The sequence below is a fragment of the Elephas maximus genome, chromosome 26, assembly GCF_024166365.1.
Source record: "Elephas maximus indicus isolate mEleMax1 chromosome 26, mEleMax1 primary haplotype, whole genome shotgun sequence".
Classification (NCBI taxonomy): Eukaryota; Metazoa; Chordata; class Mammalia; order Proboscidea; family Elephantidae; genus Elephas; species Elephas maximus.
In genome coordinates, this window is record NC_064844.1 from 13,780,850 (window position 1) to 13,799,917 (window position 19,068).

General features: G+C 37.3%; 1 protein-coding gene across 6 annotated transcripts in view; it reads right to left on the reverse strand.

The window, feature by feature from the left end:
• FOXN2 (forkhead box N2) overlaps positions 1-19,068 on the reverse strand; it is a 63,531-nt gene that overhangs the window by 35,974 nt on the left and 8,489 nt on the right. Inside the window, exon 1 of one of the 6 annotated variants that reach the window (XM_049870351.1) lies at positions 10,544-13,341. The exons of the other annotated variants lie outside the window; for them this stretch is intronic. The gene's annotated coding sequence lies outside the window, so the exon portion shown is untranslated. Of the gene's footprint in view, positions 1-10,543; positions 13,342-19,068 lie in introns of those variants that run through there. 6 annotated transcript variants of the gene reach the window in all.

Consider the following 19,068-nt stretch of genomic DNA (forward strand, 5'->3'; position numbering starts at 1 on the left):
AGTTATATTGATGAGGTCTATAAGATTAGGTAGTGTCTTACGCCAGTCTCTTTTGAGATATAAAAAAGAGAAGTGAGCAGAGAGACGGGGGACCTCATATCACCAAGAAAGCAGCACCAGGAGCAGAGCATGTCCTTTGGACACAGGGTCTGTGTGCCTGACAAGCTACTCTACCAGGGGAAGACTGAAGACAAGGGCCTTCCTCCAAAGCCAACAGAGAGAGAAAGCCTTCCCTTGGAGCTGATGTCTTGAATTTGGACTTCTTGCCTACTAGACTGCGAGAAAATAATTTTTTCTTTGTTAAAGCCATCCACTTGTGGTATTTCTGTTATAGCAGCATTAGATGCCCAAGACAAATAACTTTCCTTGTAGACAACTCTAGGGACATGAAAACAAAGAATTTTGAGATCACTCTTACACCTAGAAGTCAGCCCCATATGGCTCCAGATTAATGGGGAAGATCATTTCCTGCTAGATACTCCACCTTGGCTGGGCCAGGACTTTGTTTCCTGGCCCCTGAACCCTGCAAGGCCTCATCAAAGAACAACTGACAAATTGGCAAATACCCTTAAGGCGTTAGCTTTGGTGCTCCGCTTACCTCACTGGGCTTCCAATCAGTGTTTGACCTAAGTATTATTTACTTTTGTGCCAACGCACTGATGCATTTAAGATTTTGTCTAGTATTTTAGGCTGATCCAGGTACCTAGTTCACCATGCTGCTGGAAATAGATGTTTGCATTAGGTCTTGATGGCAATATCCCTAAAGTATGTTATCTGGTATCTTAGAGCACTGACTGATTCTGAAGTTTTTTCCTGCCTCAGCACACTTGAGAAATGTGACATATTCCTACTAGTAAGAGTGGCTCACTATGACAGATTTTCGACTGGAAGTAAGTAGAGGACACGTCCCTGGAGATAGAAGGTAGGTAACAAAAACTCTATCCACATTTTTAAAAAGAGGGTTGCCTCTTTCCATTCTCTTTAAATATTACACTCTTAAGAGAAGAAACATATTTTATCCCCTTAGTTATGATTCAGGCTCATCATTATAAACAAGAAATTCAAAAGAATAATGTTTGTAAAGACAAAGTATATAGGGTTATTTGCCACTACGTGAGTGTTCCTCAAATCAGGGTATCCCTGGTTACATTCTGGGGGCTGCACAAATGTCGTGTATTTTCATTTTGTGCTTTCATTTCACTAACAGTCTAAAGAATGTATTTTACCATTTTCAAAGATTAAGTGAGAGGCATTTTTAAAGAAAACTACTTCATTAACTAAATTTAAAGTAGGCGTTTCTCAAAAATGAGACCTATAATTTTTTTTTCTTTAAAAGGGATCCATATATCATTCAAGTTTGAAAAACACCTCTTCATACTAAAGGGCCTCATAGTCCTATACTTGAGTTTACTGGATTCATCTTCTTAGTTCTAGATACGATTCCTCACTTGTAGTATAGGTCAGTATGCCTCATTATACAGGTCTATGATACTGAAAATCCTTATGATACTGAAAATCCTTGGGGCCGATACATTTCAAAATTCAGAATATTTTAAATTTTTGAAAGCTAAGACAACACATATATTTTGTATGTCCAGTGAAATCTGAAGCAGCTCTCACTAATCAAATAAATCAGTATTTCTGCAGCAAAATGTACCTTCACACAAAAAAGGGTAAATTAAGACTATCAACAGCCTCATATAATTTCAGATCATGTTTTGTCACAAAATGGGTTAAGTGAAAGCTTTTGGTGGGGGGGGGGGGGACTTGGTTTTCAGAGCTTTTTGGATTCCTAAACTGTGGAACTGTAACTGTAGATCTACTATCTACTAGATTGGAAAGATGAATTTCCTATGACAGTAATTAAGATCTGAATAAGGGTTAAAAGCTTGCCTTAAGGTGCACGAATTTAACGCATAAACTTTGTGACACCCCCTCTACTTTTAGAAGCCCCTTTTTGCCTATTTGTGGTTTAATCGTTGAGGATAAAGAGGAAGTAACCTTCTGATAAGCTAGAATGCATTATATTATGAATTATTAAAATGTCAGAAGTACCTAAGGGTATACAGGCCATTTAAAATACATTCCAAAACAGTGTTAGCTACTCTGGATCATGGTTACAATATTTCTACATTTAGCAATGTGGATAAAAAGTACAGAAAGAGAAGTATAGACATAAAACTATTCAGGATAACCTCTCCTGGTCCTTTTCTAAAAAGCTTGAGAAAGAAACTTCCTGCTTCTACTACTCACATGGCTGTTATCATAGCTGGTATATTCTATGGTAAAACAGCATACAGCTATAAAATAAAAGGCTTCTTGCTTGAGAAAGGAATTGAAATATGTAATACTAGGAAATATTGAGGAGAACTCAGTGGAAGGGCAGTATATTTGAAGTTAAAATTGTGACAAATAAGCAATCTCATATTATAAAAAAAATCCCAAAAGACTCGAAATCACTCTTCTTGATATTATAACACATCTGGAGTCAGTGGGGCTGAGGGTTAAGACCATGAGCTGGGGGACAGAGGGTGCTTGGGTTCAAATCCCAGCTCTGTCACTCACTAGCTGTAAGACCTATTGATTTAGAATTATAATAGCACTAACTTTCACAAGGTTATTGGCACAAATTAAATAAGAATAAAATACTCAGAACAGAGGTACAGAGTAAGTACACAATGAATACCAGTTGTGGAGATGGTAATGATTATGATTACTGTTGTTACTGGTTTTTAAAATTATTAGCTTTCTTCCTAAAGTAGTGGATTTATAAATGTTAGATCCTTCAAATACAAAAACTAGGGTACAAAATCGGTAACAATACTTTGTTTTGAAGTTTTGAAATTAAAAAGGATGGGCCTGTGTCATGATGAATAACACCTCCTGGGCAAGGCAGCCATCTGAAACCAGCACTTCTCAGAAGAGTGCCGCAAGAACAGTTTCATCATTTTCTTTATGATGAGACTTTCACTTCCTTATTCGATTTGCTTCATGAACTTTGTTTCTTATCTTATGTTGGTATTTTGTCCTTCTTCAAATCTTTGTAGTTTAAATAATCTAAGAGAATTTAAAGCATATAAACTTTTAGAACTTTTAGTATTTGGTAGTTAAAAAAACAAAAAACCTGCTGCCGTCGAGTGGATTCCAACTCACAGCCACCCTGTAAGACAGAGTAGAACTACCCCAGAGCTTCCGAGGAGCGGCTGGTGGATTCTAACTGCCAACCATTTGGTTAGCAGCTGTAGCTCTTAACCACTACGTCACCAGGGTTCCATTTTGTAGTTAATAACCTTAAAAAAGTCTATGCTATAATTGAAACAGCACAGAAATATAAATATCTACAGTTACACTCATTTGTATCCAACAAATTCAGAATCTACTATCTTGTTACAAAATTCTTATCAAATTAAAATATTCAATAATTTAAATATTACTTTACGTATATTATGACTGTTGACATCTATAGCACTTCAAAAATATGGGTTCATGAATATAAAAATTATTTAACGATCAAAACATCAGGCTCTCATTTCAGCAATTACTCACATAAAAGTTTTTTTAGTGTATACTTTAGTAATATAGATCCATAGTAAATAAGAAATAACTGTAATTAACTATTCATTTTATTAATGATGTGTTGAATGCTTGAAACATGTTATATTATTGAATCTCTTCATGTTACATTTTCGATTTTAAAGTTTTGCCTTATAGTTCTTAGAGCCCTAAATCTATTAAGTATTATTTACTAAATAATCTGTAGTTATTAAAATTTTATATTTAATCCATTACCTTGTCTAAGAATTCTTATCAGGAAATAAAAATTAGCACCGAAAAGACTCAGATCAAAAATAAAATGACAGTCAAATCCTGATACCCCAGAGCAAAGGTATACCAATTCATTTTTCCTTATACCCCTGAGCCAGTCATTAAATATTTCTTTCCTCATTACCCAGAGAAGGTAAAAAAGAAAGTCGATTTTGCTGTTTCTAAAAAGCTTTTACTATATTAATTAGGGTGAAAAAGAACCATGCCATCTGTCATGTTCTACTAGTACTGGGAAGAAGTTGGAACAGTTGTGCCAAGAGCCCCTGAATCAGGAGACCTGCAGTCAGTCCTACACTTAAAGCAAGAGATGGCTGATCGCCTCAAACTATATGACACCGTCTGACTTACAGATAAAACTGTTTCTCACCAGTTTCACCCTACTATTCTAGCTTCCTACTTAAAATCAGTCTCATTAAATACTTACTTTAAAAATCTGAATTCCAGACATACATGACAAATGAATGGAATTTTTTTGGTTAGTTAATTAAATGCGTTTACAGTTTCTAATCTCTGTCTTTTTAGGTGATCTTTGTATTACCACCCACCAAGAACTTAATGTCATCCGCAAATCAAGCCACCTTGCAAATGTCAAAAGAGCAATCAGAGAATAGGCCCCATCTCAGATTGGTGGCTTTCCCATCTAATCACTTTAAATTAATATAAAGAAAAAAAAAATTGACCTAGGCTAAGATAACCCTACCAAAGGGAAACAAGGGGAAACAAGCAGTCATTAATTTAATTCAGATCACTAAACAACGCTTTTTATAGGAAAAAAAAAAATACTACAGAACTATGGCACAGCACAGAAATCCAAATGTTTGTGAATTTTATTGAAAATGTCAATTACCTCAGTTCTTTAAATGTTGCCTCTGATTAAGATTTACTATATAATGAAAAGGCATGTCCATTCAATTTCCCTATCCTTTCACCTTCAATTCCCTTAGGAATGAGCAGCCTTTATTAATTATAACAAGGCACCATTTCGCAAGACTAAAAGCCACAGCATTAGATTTCCTAGAGTTATTCAACAGTATAATACACTTACAATAAACTTGACAGAAAATATTTTAGCAGCTCAGAGATAATTATTTTCTAAATTTGAAGAATTTCTAATTTTTAAAAAGGAAAACAATGTCCTTCCTGTTAATCTATCATTGAGAGTTGGTAGCAAAAACATTCTCGCACTTACTAAGCACATACTATTTGCGAGGCCTGGGTGGATGTAACAAGCTTTAAAGATACTCTCGCCTCAAAACATCTGAAAACGTTGGTAATCTTCAGGTAAGGGGGGAGAAAAAAAAAAGACATACAAAAGGAAGAAACTCACAACCTTTCCTATTGATTTAACAATGTAATCTTTGTTTTGATTAAGATTCTCCATTATAAATGCTGCCCACTCCATAAAATCTGAGAATACAAGGTAGAGCCAAAATGCAAATGTACTGCAAAAAGGCGTATATTTGATTACAATGCTACATGATGTCATGTACCCAGGACAACTGAAGCATTATGGTGTCTTAGGGATAAAACTACCTCTTGGTCACCGATTTAGGTGACACAGCACGGGATCCATTGTCTCTACACAAAACACGTGCGCAGCTGCATTTTCTAGTCAAGAAATGGGTAGGGGCAGAATCCAAGAGAGTCAAAGATTTGTCTCATATGGAAACTGCTTCTCAAATCCGGGTAAAATTAAGTGGAGGAGGGGAACCAAACTTTTCTCCAACTCGTGCTAAAAGCAGAAAACACTAAAATCTGGGAGCAAAAAAATCTGTTGAGGCAATTGTCCACATACACATTGCAAATCATCATTTAAATTCCATTTCTATCTTAATAATTTTGTGCTCTTTGTACACAGTACGCGAGAGGTATAAGAGTTTCATATTGTTACAGCATTTGTCTCTAAAATGTCTCAGTTTTTCATCAGTGTCTTGGGGAAGTTAAAATGAAGCAATGGCTTAAAAGTTAACAAATGAAACACACTGGCTTCTAACCAGTAAACATTATAACAAACTTGATTTTTATGTAAAAAGACCAAATATTATTATTTAGAATGAATCCCTAATGTGATGAAACACTGCCTTTCACACTGATTTCAAAGGTATTTCCACAAAATAAGGTCAAAGTTGAGTAAGAAATTCAAAGGTATTTCCACAAAATAAGGTCAAAGTTGAGTAAGAAATGTTTTCTCTGGTTAGGAAAAAGGCTACTTCTAATAAAAACTTTTAAAAATGTTGATGGCAAAATAATTTGTAAACTTCTACTATTATCAACAACTTTAAAACAGTCCTACTGGTAATTTACTCTACGTTAGTAAATGAAATGAGGGAAAAGCACTACTGGTTCTCCAAGAAAATCTAGTTCAGAAAACCCATCTTCTCAAACTTTAAGACTGCAACCAACCCCGTGTCCAGACAAAGATGTGTCAGAGGTGAGAGCTCAGTCCACAGAAATCAAAGCAAAATAATCACTAATGGAGGGAAATATCCTTGCCATCTAGAATTAGAAGTAATGTCACCTGTTCTCTAAATCATGCAGTGACTGAGTTAGCCAACCAGTACTTTGGTTTTTTGGTCTGTTTTGGCAGCCCTGTTTTGCACTTGAACAGTAATGCTGAAAGAAACAAAGCTTTGGGAACCTAAAAGGCATGTGATCTAATGTTCTAAAGGACAAGGGTAAATTTGGTTGACATTTTAATGTCAACGGGTGGTATTTTTTGTCATCAAAATTTACTTATGTGTAATATCATTTCAATGCTTTGAATATAAGCTATAATTTGTCAGCCATGCAGTGCATGTCCTACAAGTGATTTTAATAATGCCACTGAAAACGAGCATCTTTTAAATCAGAAATAAATTTAATAAAAGCAGACGGTATCTTACTGATAGCCCACTGACGTCAAATTTGGAAGGAGTAAAATGACTTAAGGCTCCATACTGCTTAACTCAGCATACTGATTTTATATATATTTTTTTTAAGTATCTCTAAAATTTGCCCGTTTCTTCCATCTTCATTATCATAACTATAGTCCAGGTCAGCACCGCCTCTTATCTAGACCACTACAGCTCTAGTCTACGTGAATGGTGCCCTCATAGCTGCATTCTGCACCACCATACGTGGTGGCCCTGACAAAATCGTCCTAAATTTGTCTCCCTGCATCTATGCCTGACCCTCTCGTGATTTGTTCTCTATACTACAGCTGCGTGATGCAAACGGTTAGCAGCTTGACTACTAACCGAAAGTCTGGCCATTCGAGCCCACCCAGAGGTGCCTCAGGAGAAGGGCCTCATGATCTGCTTCTGAAAGGTCACAGCCTTGGAACCCTGTAACACGCAGTTCTACTCTCACATGCAGGGTCGCCGAGAGTCAGAATCAACTCGATGGCGACTGGTTTGGCTTTGTTAATTCTATAGCTAGATTGATCTTCATACTATATAAATCTGACAGTTATCTCTTTCCTGCTTAATCCATCAAGCGGACCCTTAGGTCAAAGTTCAAATCCTTAACAAGGCATATAAGACCCTGCATGACTTAGCACCTGTCTAACCTCTCTGAAAGATGCCCTCGTGGCACAGTGGTTAAATGCTTGGCTGTTAACTGAAAGGTTGGAGGTTTGAACCTACCAAACGCTCTGCAGGAGAAAGATGTGGCAGTCTGCTTCTGCAAAGATTTACGGCCTTGGAAACCCTACGGGGCAGTTCTACTCCATCTTATAGGGTCACTAAGAGTCTGACTCAATGGCAATGAGTTTTAATTTCTCTGAATACATCTTCTACCACTCTTTTTCTTGTTCTCTCCACTCCATGCTTTTTCCTCCCTCAGGATCTTTACAAGTGCTACTCCTTGTTCCACCCAGCCCTGGCTAACTGCTGTTTACCATTCATACCTCAGCTTAAGTATCTTAAGGGAGCCCTTCTCTAACATCCGAGACTGGGGGGAACCCCAATTCTACTCTCCCATAGTATACTGTACTTTTTGGTAACATTCATCACACCTGTGATGATTTAATACATATCTTTTCTAACTGACTAAAAGCTCCGTAGGGGCAGAGCTAGTTGTTTTTTTTTTACTGCTTCATGCTCAAATATCTGTTGTATGACAGACCTTGGTTCTAGCTCTGCTGATACATAACTTTTAATATCTGTAAAGCGAGACAGTGGACTTTCCTTCTACAATAACATAAATGCTAATCAAAAATAAAATCCAAATATTACTAGCTTTTCTATAGATACATACATGTAAGACCTACATTTCCTATATGTGTGTCATACATTGTGTGTCTGTGTGCAAGGGGGGGGAAGAGGGAGATAGAAAGGTTAACACTTTCGTATATAAAAAAAGAACACAAAACTCATTGCTTATTGATACCAGGTATTGTTTTATAATCTTCATAACAGCCTTATCAGGTAGTACTATCATTAGTTTCCATCTTAAACATAGAAACAGATACGGAGAGGGTGAATGATATGGCCAGTATCACAAACCTTTATCTACATTCCCAAGCTACAGCTCCTCTACTTGAAATTACTTCAAACTATACTAATCCTGTTCAAATACTTCTTGTGCAGTTTTTTATATGCCTGTTCCCGCTATTCTAACATCTGGATTGCCTATCTTCCCTACCACCATTCAGTCAAAACTCTTAACATTTAAGGCCTAACTTAATGACAACGCCTCCGTGCAATTCCCACTCCAACTTCTTTTAGAGATTTTTAATCCCTCCTACTGTGTTCCAGTAACAGTTACCTGTGCCAGTAGCTCAAAAGAAACAACATTCATGGAATCACTTGGTAAACACTAAAATTCTATACCTTATAAAGTACTTAACCCAGACTAACTCAAAGGAAATGTTAAACAGAGAAAGAGAATAGAAAATAATGGACTCAACATTCCTAAGCAGAGTGCTCCAATCAAGTACAACCAGTTGAAGAGTGAAATATGTCATTCATGAAAAAGATTTTACTGAGCAGTTTATCGCTCAAGTACAGAATACTATGCTAGATACTATGTTTTGCATTTTGCTTCATGATCTTTTCACTTCCTAAATCTCAATTCTCCACCTGAGAAGTATCTGGAAAATACTATCATCACAGTTTGCTAACCCATTAAAAAAAAAACCCATTGCCATCGAGTCAATTCTGACTCATAGCAACCCTACAGGTCAGAGTAGAACCACCCCATATGGTTTCCAAGGAGCACCTGGTGAATTCGAACTGCCGACCTCTTGGTTAGATCTCTTGGTTAGCTGCCATAGCTCTTAACCACTACACCACCAGGGTTTCCAGTTTGTTTGCTAGCATAACATTTTTATCTGTCACTTGCATTCTGATATGGTCTGTGAGTAGAAGAGAAAGTAAAAGGCCATTTGCAACGAGTATTCTAGGCCTGAGGTCCCTGATTGGCACAAAGGATTTTTTTTGCTCGCCAAGTGGCACCATGGAAGAAAGGCCTGGCAATGTGCTTCTGTAAAGTTTATAGCCAAGAAAACCCTATGGAGCAGATCTACTCTGTAACACATGGGTCACCATTGAGCTAAGGGAGTCCCTGGGTGGTACAAACCATTAACCTGCTCAGCTGCTAATTGAAAGGTTCACCTGAAGGTTGGAGGTTTGAGTCCACCCAGAGGCAACTCAGAAGAAAGTTTTAGCAATCTACTTCCAAAAAATCAGCCACTGAAAATCCTGTGGAGCACAGTTGCACCCTGACACACATGGGATCACCGTAAGTCAGAATCAACTTGACAGTAACTGGTATCCCTACGTATCCTTCAGGTCTCAAATTGGACTTACTTCTTCCAGAAAGCCTTCCCTAACTTTACAAAACTAGGTATGTTTCCCATGATGAGTTCCCACGACACTCTGGGCTTATATTCCAGTTGCAGCGCTTCTCACACTGTATTTAATTGCCTGTTTACTTAGCCATCTCCTCCACTAGCCTGTAAGCTCCTTGAGAGCAGAGGCATGTCTTGATTATCACTGTATCCCCAGAACCTTGTGCAGTGCCCAGAAATTAAAATGTGCTCAATAAATACTTGTTACCTCGCCCCGTCCAAAAAAAAAAAATCACAAAAGAAAACTCTGAAAATATTAATTATTTTAATTCCACCTGACAGTATGCTACTTTGAAGTAGTAATTGTAGGAAGTCTACAGTAAATCCATTTTATGAAGCAGTACTAATGGAAAAGTTTATAAAAGCAAATAGATAATAAGTTCATTAAAAGCGTTGAAAAACCCTTAATAAAGTCAGCATATAAACCTCTATTATGACTACAAAAGCTATGTCACCAACCCTCACTCCCTGAGGAAGGTTACTTCTTAGCCCCTGTGTTCTCACGGCATCTTGACTATCCCTAGAAGGGTATGTCTCACACTGCATCTGACTGTGACCGCATACCAATCATTTAATATTTGTTAAATGATTATCTTCACCTTGTAGAACTTATTTAAATCTTGTTCTTCTAAACAGCAAGAGAATTTCCCATGAAGCTTTCTGATTACAGGCATACTTCGTTGCTATTTCAGGCTCGGTACCAGACTACCACAATAAAGCAAACATTGCAATAAAGCAAGTCACATGAATTTTTTTTGTTTCCCAATTGCATATAAAAATTATGTTTACACTATCTGTAATCTATTAAGTGTGCAATAGCAGCACGTCTTAAAAAACCAACATACATATCTTAATTAAAAAATACTTTGTTACTAAAAAAACACTAACCATCATCTAAGGCTTCAGCGAGTGAGTCATAATCTTTTTGCTGGTGGAGGGTCTTGCCTCGATGTTGATGGCTGCTGACTGATCAGAGCAGTGGTGGCTGAAGGCTGGGGTGGCTGTGGCAATTTCTTAAGATAAGATAACGATGGTGCTTCTTGCATCGATTGACTCTTCTTCCTTCCATGAAAGATTTCTATGTAGCCTGCAATGCTGTCTGATAGCAGTCAATCTTCTCAAACCCTGCCACTGCTTTATCAACTAATTTACAAAATATTCTAAATCCTTTGTTGTCATTTCAACAATGTTCACAGCATCTTCACCAGGGGTAGATTCCATCTCAAGAAATCACTTTGTTTGCTCATCTGTAAGAGGCAACTCTTCATCCATTAAAGTTTTATCATGACATTGCAGCAATTCAGTCACATCTTCAGGCTTCCACTTCTAATTTTAGTTCTTTTGCTGTTTCTACCACATCTGCAGTTACTTCCTCCACTGTAGTTTTGAACTCCTCAAAATCATCCATGAGGGTTGGAATCAACTTCTTCCAAACTCTTCCCATGAATCATGAATGCTCTTAATTTAGAATGGTGAATTTTTTCCAGGTTTCAATTTACTTCGCCCAGATTCATCACAGGAATCACTATCTATGGCAGCTATAACCTTATGAAATGTATTTCTTCAATAATAAGACTTGATGGAACAGGAGAGCTAGTAATAGGGAACCCAGGGTTGAGAAAGAGAGTGTAAACATGTGGTGGGGTTGTTAATCAACATCATACAACCATGTGTGTACTAACTGTTTGATAAGAAACTAGTTTGTTCTGTAAACCTTCACCTTTTTATTTTTCAATTAAAAAAAAGTTTTAAAGGAAAAAGAAAAAATAAAATAAGACTTGAAAGTCAAAATTACTCATTGATCATGCACTGCAGAATGGAAATTCTGTTAGCAGGCATGGAAACAACACTAATCTCCCTATATATCTTCATCAGCTCTCTTGGGTGACCAGGTTCCCTGCCAATGAGCAGTAACATATCAAAAGGAATCTGTTTTTCTGAGCAGTAGGTCTCAACAGTGGGCTTAAAATATTCAGTAAACCATGCTGTAGGCAGATGTGCTGCCATCTAGGCTTTGTTATTCCATTTAAAGAGCACAGGCAGAGTAGACTTAGCATAATTCTTAAGGGTCCTAGGATTTTCAAAATGGCAAACAAGCATTGGCTTCAACTTAGTCACCACACATACAACATTTATTAAGTTCCCTATCTTATATGGGTGCACTTCATGGCACCTCAAAAACAATTAAAATAGTAACATCAAAGATCACTGATCACAGATCACCGTAACAGATATAACAATAATGAAAAAGTGTGATATATTGCAAGAATTACCAAAATGCGACAGAGAGACATGAAGTGAGTACATGCTGCTGGAAAAACGGTGCCAAAAGACTTGCTCAATGCAGGGTTGCCAGAAACCTTCAATGTGTAAAAAAAATGCAATATCTGCAAAGGGCAATGAAACAAGGTATGCCTGTATTTAATCCATACTTCTGAATTATTACCTTTAAATAAAGGAAAACGAACAAATGTATTCCCAAAATTCTAACCGATCAATATTAAACTATTAAACACAATTCCTTCTCCATAACTTAAGAATGTCCCTAGATGTACACCCAAATGCAGGTTAACTTTTAAATATGAGAAAAACTAGAGCATTAGATTTCAAAACACTTAACACTCATATGTATTTGCAACAGAACCATAATCCCATGACCCTTGCACATGTTGCCCAAAGGACCTTTAATAGATTCTTAAATGCTCTCTCTACTAAGAAAAAACAATTAGGGCAAAACAACAGGTTCAGAGCTTTTTGACACGCAAAATCAGTGAAAAGAATAAAATTATAATACCATTAAAACAAATGAAAAAGTTAAGGCTTTACCAAGATTTTAGGAAAAAAAGATATGATCATCCAAATTAAAATTATCCTAAAGAGGATCTGGTAAGATAGCAGCTGTGGTGGCAGCATTAACTTTTTATTCCCTGTGAAGCCCTACATACAAACAGAGCAACTAGAGAGTAAACTCAAAAACCCATGGATGATATTTCCAACAAAACTACCAACAAAGTCTTCCCACAAACCTCCAAATACAAAGAACCGAAGACAAACCACCAACAGCCACAAGATTTGTTTTTATCAGTGTCTAAGTGAGAAAAAGGAGAAGGAAGCAATGAATTGTCTGAGAGACTTGAGAATAGAAGCACAAAATAGCCAGGAGGTATTCACTAGAAAGCACTGAGAGACAATTTGTGAACACAAGCTGAAACTGGGGAGAAGTGGGTGTCTACTCCAAATAGGAGCTAAGTAAGGGGTCTACAGTAAGGTCTATAAGACTGCAGCAGTCTAGTCCCTTTGAACTCTTGAAACTGATATTGTACGCTCTCTTCCAAGACACAGCCCTACACTTAGGAGCAACTTCCGAGAGTGGAAGTAAAACTGAACAGGATAGGAACAGACAAGATGAAGCAACAATAAAGTCCAGACAGAAGTGTCAGAGCATAGCAGTCAGGAAATCTCAGTATGCCTTCCACCATATTTGTTAATGATACAAACCCAAACCCAACATACAGTTGAAAAAAAAAAAAAAAAAGGTAGGTGGGGAGCACAATAAAGTTAGAGGGGCTATCTAAACCAAGTCTTCTTCTGCAAGTCTAGGAAAACTAGTTTCACATACAAAATGACTGAAAGTATTAAGGTTGTATCTCAAACAAAGTTATAATAAGAAAAAAGAAACAGGCTAAAATAATATCCCTACACACAATGAAAGCATGCCAGAAAGAGATGCTCACAGAACAGATCAAAATCAGCTTTTATTTCAAAATGATCTTAAGGAAATTACATAAGACATGAAATATATGCACAGCTACATACATATATATATATATATAATTAGAAAAGCTCAGATTTGAAGCAACATAGCTCAAGAAAGAATTTGAGATAAAAGATAAAACCTTTTTGTAAATAAATACTTAAAAGGAATACAAGAAAGAATAAACATATCAGATAAAGTCAAGAGAAACAGGTGAAAATTAAGAAAACTTAATGAAAAGAAATGAAGAAAGACTCAAGAGAAAATGACAAGAGTGAACACAAGCAAAGAAGATCCAATATACAGGTAACAGGAAGAGCAAAATCAAAGCAAAGGAAAAGAATACAAAAATCATTCAAGAAAACTTTATTGAAATAAAAAAGATATGCAATCACATACTGAGAGAGCACATCATGTATCTGAGAATATCAACCTGGAATGACCAACATCAAATCATAACCTAGTAAAACTAAGAAAGTTTAAAGAAAAAAAAAAAATCCTTTGAGAATCTAGGCAAAAAGACCATGTGACTTATAAGGGAAATAAAATAGATTATCATCAGCCTTTTCAACAGTAACTTTATGCCAGTTAAATATGGGGTAACATTTTTAAGCTGCTCAAAGAAAATGTGAGCCAAGGATTTTGTATCAAACAAAACTGAATTTCAACTATATAGGACACAAATGGTTAATGGTATAGAAGAACTTGGAAAACACTGTTCTCAGAAGCCCTTCCTAAGGAACCAACTAGATAAAGTAGAAGCCAAAATGACTACAGGTAACAATATAAAACCTGGTGGTGAGCATTAAACAAAAGGTTATACTTGAAGAAATTAGATTAAATGAGGTTTAAAAGGAAAGATTATAGTATGTAATGGCCATAAGAACACTTAATTGTGCTCATGTGGAGCCTGTACACAGACCAGGAGGGAGCTGTTCAAAAAGAACAAGGGAGGATACTGCATGGTTTAAAATCGGGAAAGGTATGTGTCAGGCTTGTAATCCTTTCACCATATTTACTCAATCTGTTTGTTAAGCAAATAATCTGAGAACTGGTCTATATGAAGAACATGACATCAGGATTGGAGAAAGACTCATTAACAACATGAAATATGCAGATGACAAACTTGCTTGCTGAAAGTGAGAAACTTGAAGCACTTACTGATGAAGATTAAAGACTACGGCCCTCAGTATGGATTACACCTCAACATAAAGAAAAGAAAAATCCTCACAACTGGACCAATAAGCAACATCATGATAACCGAAGCTGTCAAGGATTTTTTTTTTTACTTGGACCCACAATCAACGACCATGAAAGCAGCAGTCAAGAAATCAAAGGACGGATTGCATTGGGCAAGTAAGTACTGCAAAAGACCTCTTTCAAGTGTTAAAAAGCAAAGCTGTCACCTTGAGGACTAAGGTATGCATGACCCAAACCAGGGTGTTTTCAATCGCCTCACAGGCATGCAAAAGCTGGACAATGAATAAGGGAGACCTAAGGAGGATTTTTTTTTTTTTTTTAAGAAGGATTAGGGAAACCCTTAGTGGCATAATGGTTAAGTGCTACGGCTGCTAACCAAAGGGTCGCAAGTTCGAATCCGCCAGGTGCTCCCTGGAAACTCAATGGGGCAGTTCTGCTCTGTCCTATAGGGTTGCTAGGAGTCGGAATCAACTCAATGGCATTGGGTTTGGTTTTGGGTAAGGAGGACTGGGGTCGCTACAAGTTGGAACTGACTCGACAGAAATGGGTTTTTTTTTTTTAAAGAGAATTGATGCCTTTGAATTATGGTGTTGGTGAAGAATACTGAATATACCATGAACTGCCAGGAAGAACAAACAAACTTGCCTTGGAACGAACACAGCCAGAATGTTCCTTAGAAGCGAGGATGGCAAGACTTTGTCTCACATACTTTGGACACATTACCAATACAGACCAGTCCCTGGAGAAGGACATCATGCTTGGTAAAGTAGAGGGTCAGCAAAACAGAGGAAGCCCCTCAAGAAGGGCTGACACAGTGGCTGCAATAATGGGTTCAAATGCAGCAAAAATTGTGAGGACGGTGCACGACTGGGCAGTGTTTTGTTCTGTCGTACATACAAGTCAGAACAGGCTCAATGGCACCTGACAACAACAACGGCCATATGATCTGGCAGGGTAGTAATGCCATACTACTTTTTTAAATGATAGGAGAACAAAGATTTAATATACAAAAAATAAATAATGTTTCAATGAATACATGGCAATGGACTGAAGCCCATAAATTAGTAAGATTAAAAAGAAAGAAAAATGTCACTTTCTGAGAAATGCAAGGAATCAATTCATTATCTTAAAAATTGGCTAAACAAAAGGAAGGAATCAAGCAATAATCTGCCTTTCCTGTATGATCTGTACCACTGGGTAACCAAACAGTAGGTGACAGAAAACTATTCTATAAAATTGTATTGTCATGGAATTATTCCAATAGAGAAACAAAAATAGAATTATGGAACTGAAAAAAAAAAAAATCATCTTGCAAGCTGTAGTGGACTAATGGATCTAGGCTTTGAGCATTAAAGGCTGCCAACATCAAGAAAGAGCAAAAATAGGATACTAGATGCCCCCTGATGAAGAAAACTAAAACAAAACAAAAAGCCCAGCAACTATAGTCTTCAAGCAGAATCAAACAACGGGCCCAACTGCCAACTGGCAGGAGATGGAAAGGACAGAGGCGCATGCTGAGCTGCTCCGTGAGTGTGCAACGGGCAACATCCCGGCTGCGGGAGACCTGGCAAGTCAAAAGGCCCAGAATTCTTGAATGGGTAAGTTCTAGGGAAACTAAAGGGAGAGAGGGAAAACCTGCAGACTTAAAGATCTGACAAACTGCGGCGGGCAAGCAGGTCGACACAGAGGGAGGGAGATGCAACTATACAGACAACTAGGAGTACACACTTGGGTAATAAAACTAAAAACAACCCTAATTAAGTGATCATTCAAAAAAAGTCAGGAGTGGTTACTTTTTGAAGGAAGGGGGGTGTGATTAGGAATGGGCACGTGGAAGGACTCTTAAGGTGACCGGCAAAATTCTACTCCTTTACCTGGAAGATGGTTAAAAGGCATTTGCCTTATAATAATTCACTAAGCTATACATTTGTTTGGTGTGGCTTTCTGCATCTATGTTTTATTTTATAATAAAAAGAATAAAGAAATTTTGGAAAATAAAAAACTGCAGCTGATATTATTTGAAAACTACTTACAGGTATCAGTAGAAAACAGGTTAATAAAGAGGTTTTGGAATAATCTTCAAAACAATGTAATTAAATTACATGGCAAACCAAGAGACCAATTTTCCCACAACAGTGTTTCCTTCCGGTGTTTGGCAAACAAAACAATGAATTAAAATTCTACTGTCATTACATGGTACCAACCTGTTCTGGTTCCCACTCACGTGCAACACATGTTTAAAAAGTATTTGACATTTACTGATTCTTAGAATACACATAATTAAATTCAACAAGTACTTTTCTAGCACGTATTATGTATGAGGTACTTACAATTCAGTTGAAGAGGTAAGAAACACTCGGTAGAGTTAAGTGCTTTGAGAAAGGTACAAAGTACCATAGGCTCAAAGGAAGAAAAGAATATCTCATCTGCTGCTCTATAATAACAACATTCTAACCAGGCCCTTCTCATATTCCTCCAATCCTTCCTCACCAATACCAGCAGAGTGATCTTTTAAAAACCAAAATCCCCTTTTCAAAACACAAAGTGTTATACAAAGGACTCAATTCAAATGCCTACAAGGGCCAGCCAGGTAAGCAACAAATGAATGAAAAGGACCTGATGTAAGACAACAGAGAATGACACGGACTGCCTTGCCTAAAAGGGGGACAGCAGCTAAGGAGCTTTAGCCAATTATGACCATTTGGGAACAAGAAACTAATGTTGCCACGATATTCAAATTTCCAAGAGATAACAGACTGTAGGTTTTTGTGTGAAATGTACCAATATTTAAATATTGGCAAATAATTATTACAAGCCAAACAAAACAGAGCTGTAGGTGAAGATTACAAGCTCTAGTTCTGATACTTTTGTTCCAGCAGCTGGCCCCTAGGTATCATCAAAATTGAATAGTGGTCTTCACAATTCAGGGTTAAAGTTAACTGACAACTTTTTCTCTAATAAAGTTTTCTTACAACTTTAGTCTGCTAGTAATAGTCAACAGATAATAAAACACAAGAAAAAGTGGAAAATATTTGATAGTCACCTCAAAGTAACTGTTTTTGGTTACAATTGTTTTTATAAATCATCATTTTTACTGCATATATGTCATACAGCCAAATTTTCTATTACTAAAATTGTTCCTAGATTGTGTGATGGAGTCAAATAAATAAATATACTTGCTCTTTAGCAAGAGAACACCATGAGACTTCAGAATCACAGACTTAGTAATAAAGATCTAAAATCTTTGGTACGGTGACCTATAAGTTCCCTAAAACACTAGGCTCCTGTTTGCTGCATTTCACACTACCCCTAGATTTCCTGGATATACCATGGTCATTCCTTCATGGACTCCATACTCAATGCTTTAAGACGCTTTAAGATTGCTCAGAGCCACCTCTCCTGGGAGAGTTCCTCGAATTATTTGCTTTTTCCATAGCGCTTCCTTAAAACCAAAAAACCAAACCCATTTGATTCCAATTCATAGCAACCTTAAAGGACAGAGGAGAACCGCCCCATACGGTTTCAAAGGAGTGCCTGGTGGATTAGAACTGCCATTCTTTTGGTTAGCACCTGTACCTCTTACATCCTATAAAAAGAAAAAAAAAAAAAACCATTTGACAGTGAGTTGATTCTAATTCATAGTGACCCCATGTGTTGACCTCCCCATTATATAAATGACTTGCTATTTAGGATTATTCATTTGTTTACCTTTCCATCTCTTCCACTGTGATGGTTAAGGTTGTGGGTCAACTTGGCTAGGCCACGATTCTCAGTGGTATGGCAGTCATGTAATGATGTAGTTATCCTTCATGATGTAATCTAATGTGATCAGCCAATCAGTTGTATGGGGAGTTTCCTCAGGGGTGGCCTACATCCAATATATATGGATGTTTTGGCAAAACTCGCTTACTTGCTCTGGATCCTGCATCTGGCCCTGTCACCATCCAACCTCCAGTTCTTGGGACTTGAGCCACTTGCCTGCCACGCTAACCACTGGTCTTAAGATTTACCAGCTTCTGCAGCCTGTGAACCAGTGCCCTGCCAACTTACCTTCCAATCTTGGAAATCGTCAGCCTCCACAGCCCACGAGCCAGTGGCCTGCCATCTGATCTGCCAAACTTGGGTTTGTTAGCCCCTGTAGCTATGTTGTCAGGAGAAGCCTCCAGCTGCCGCATGACCTAAGGACTTGGGACTGGTCAGCCCGTACAACTACATGAGCCATTTCCTTGAGATAAATCAATCTCTCTCATACATATATATACGTGTTTGTGTGTGTGTATATATATATATATATATATATATGTTTCACTGGTTTTGCTTCTCTAGGGAATCCAACCTAATGCAAGTGGTTTTCAAATTTTTGATGTTATCCCACACTAAGAAATGCATTTTTCATAAAGACTCAAAACATACACGTTATTATCTGAAAATTTCATGAAATAATTCTTTACACTTACCA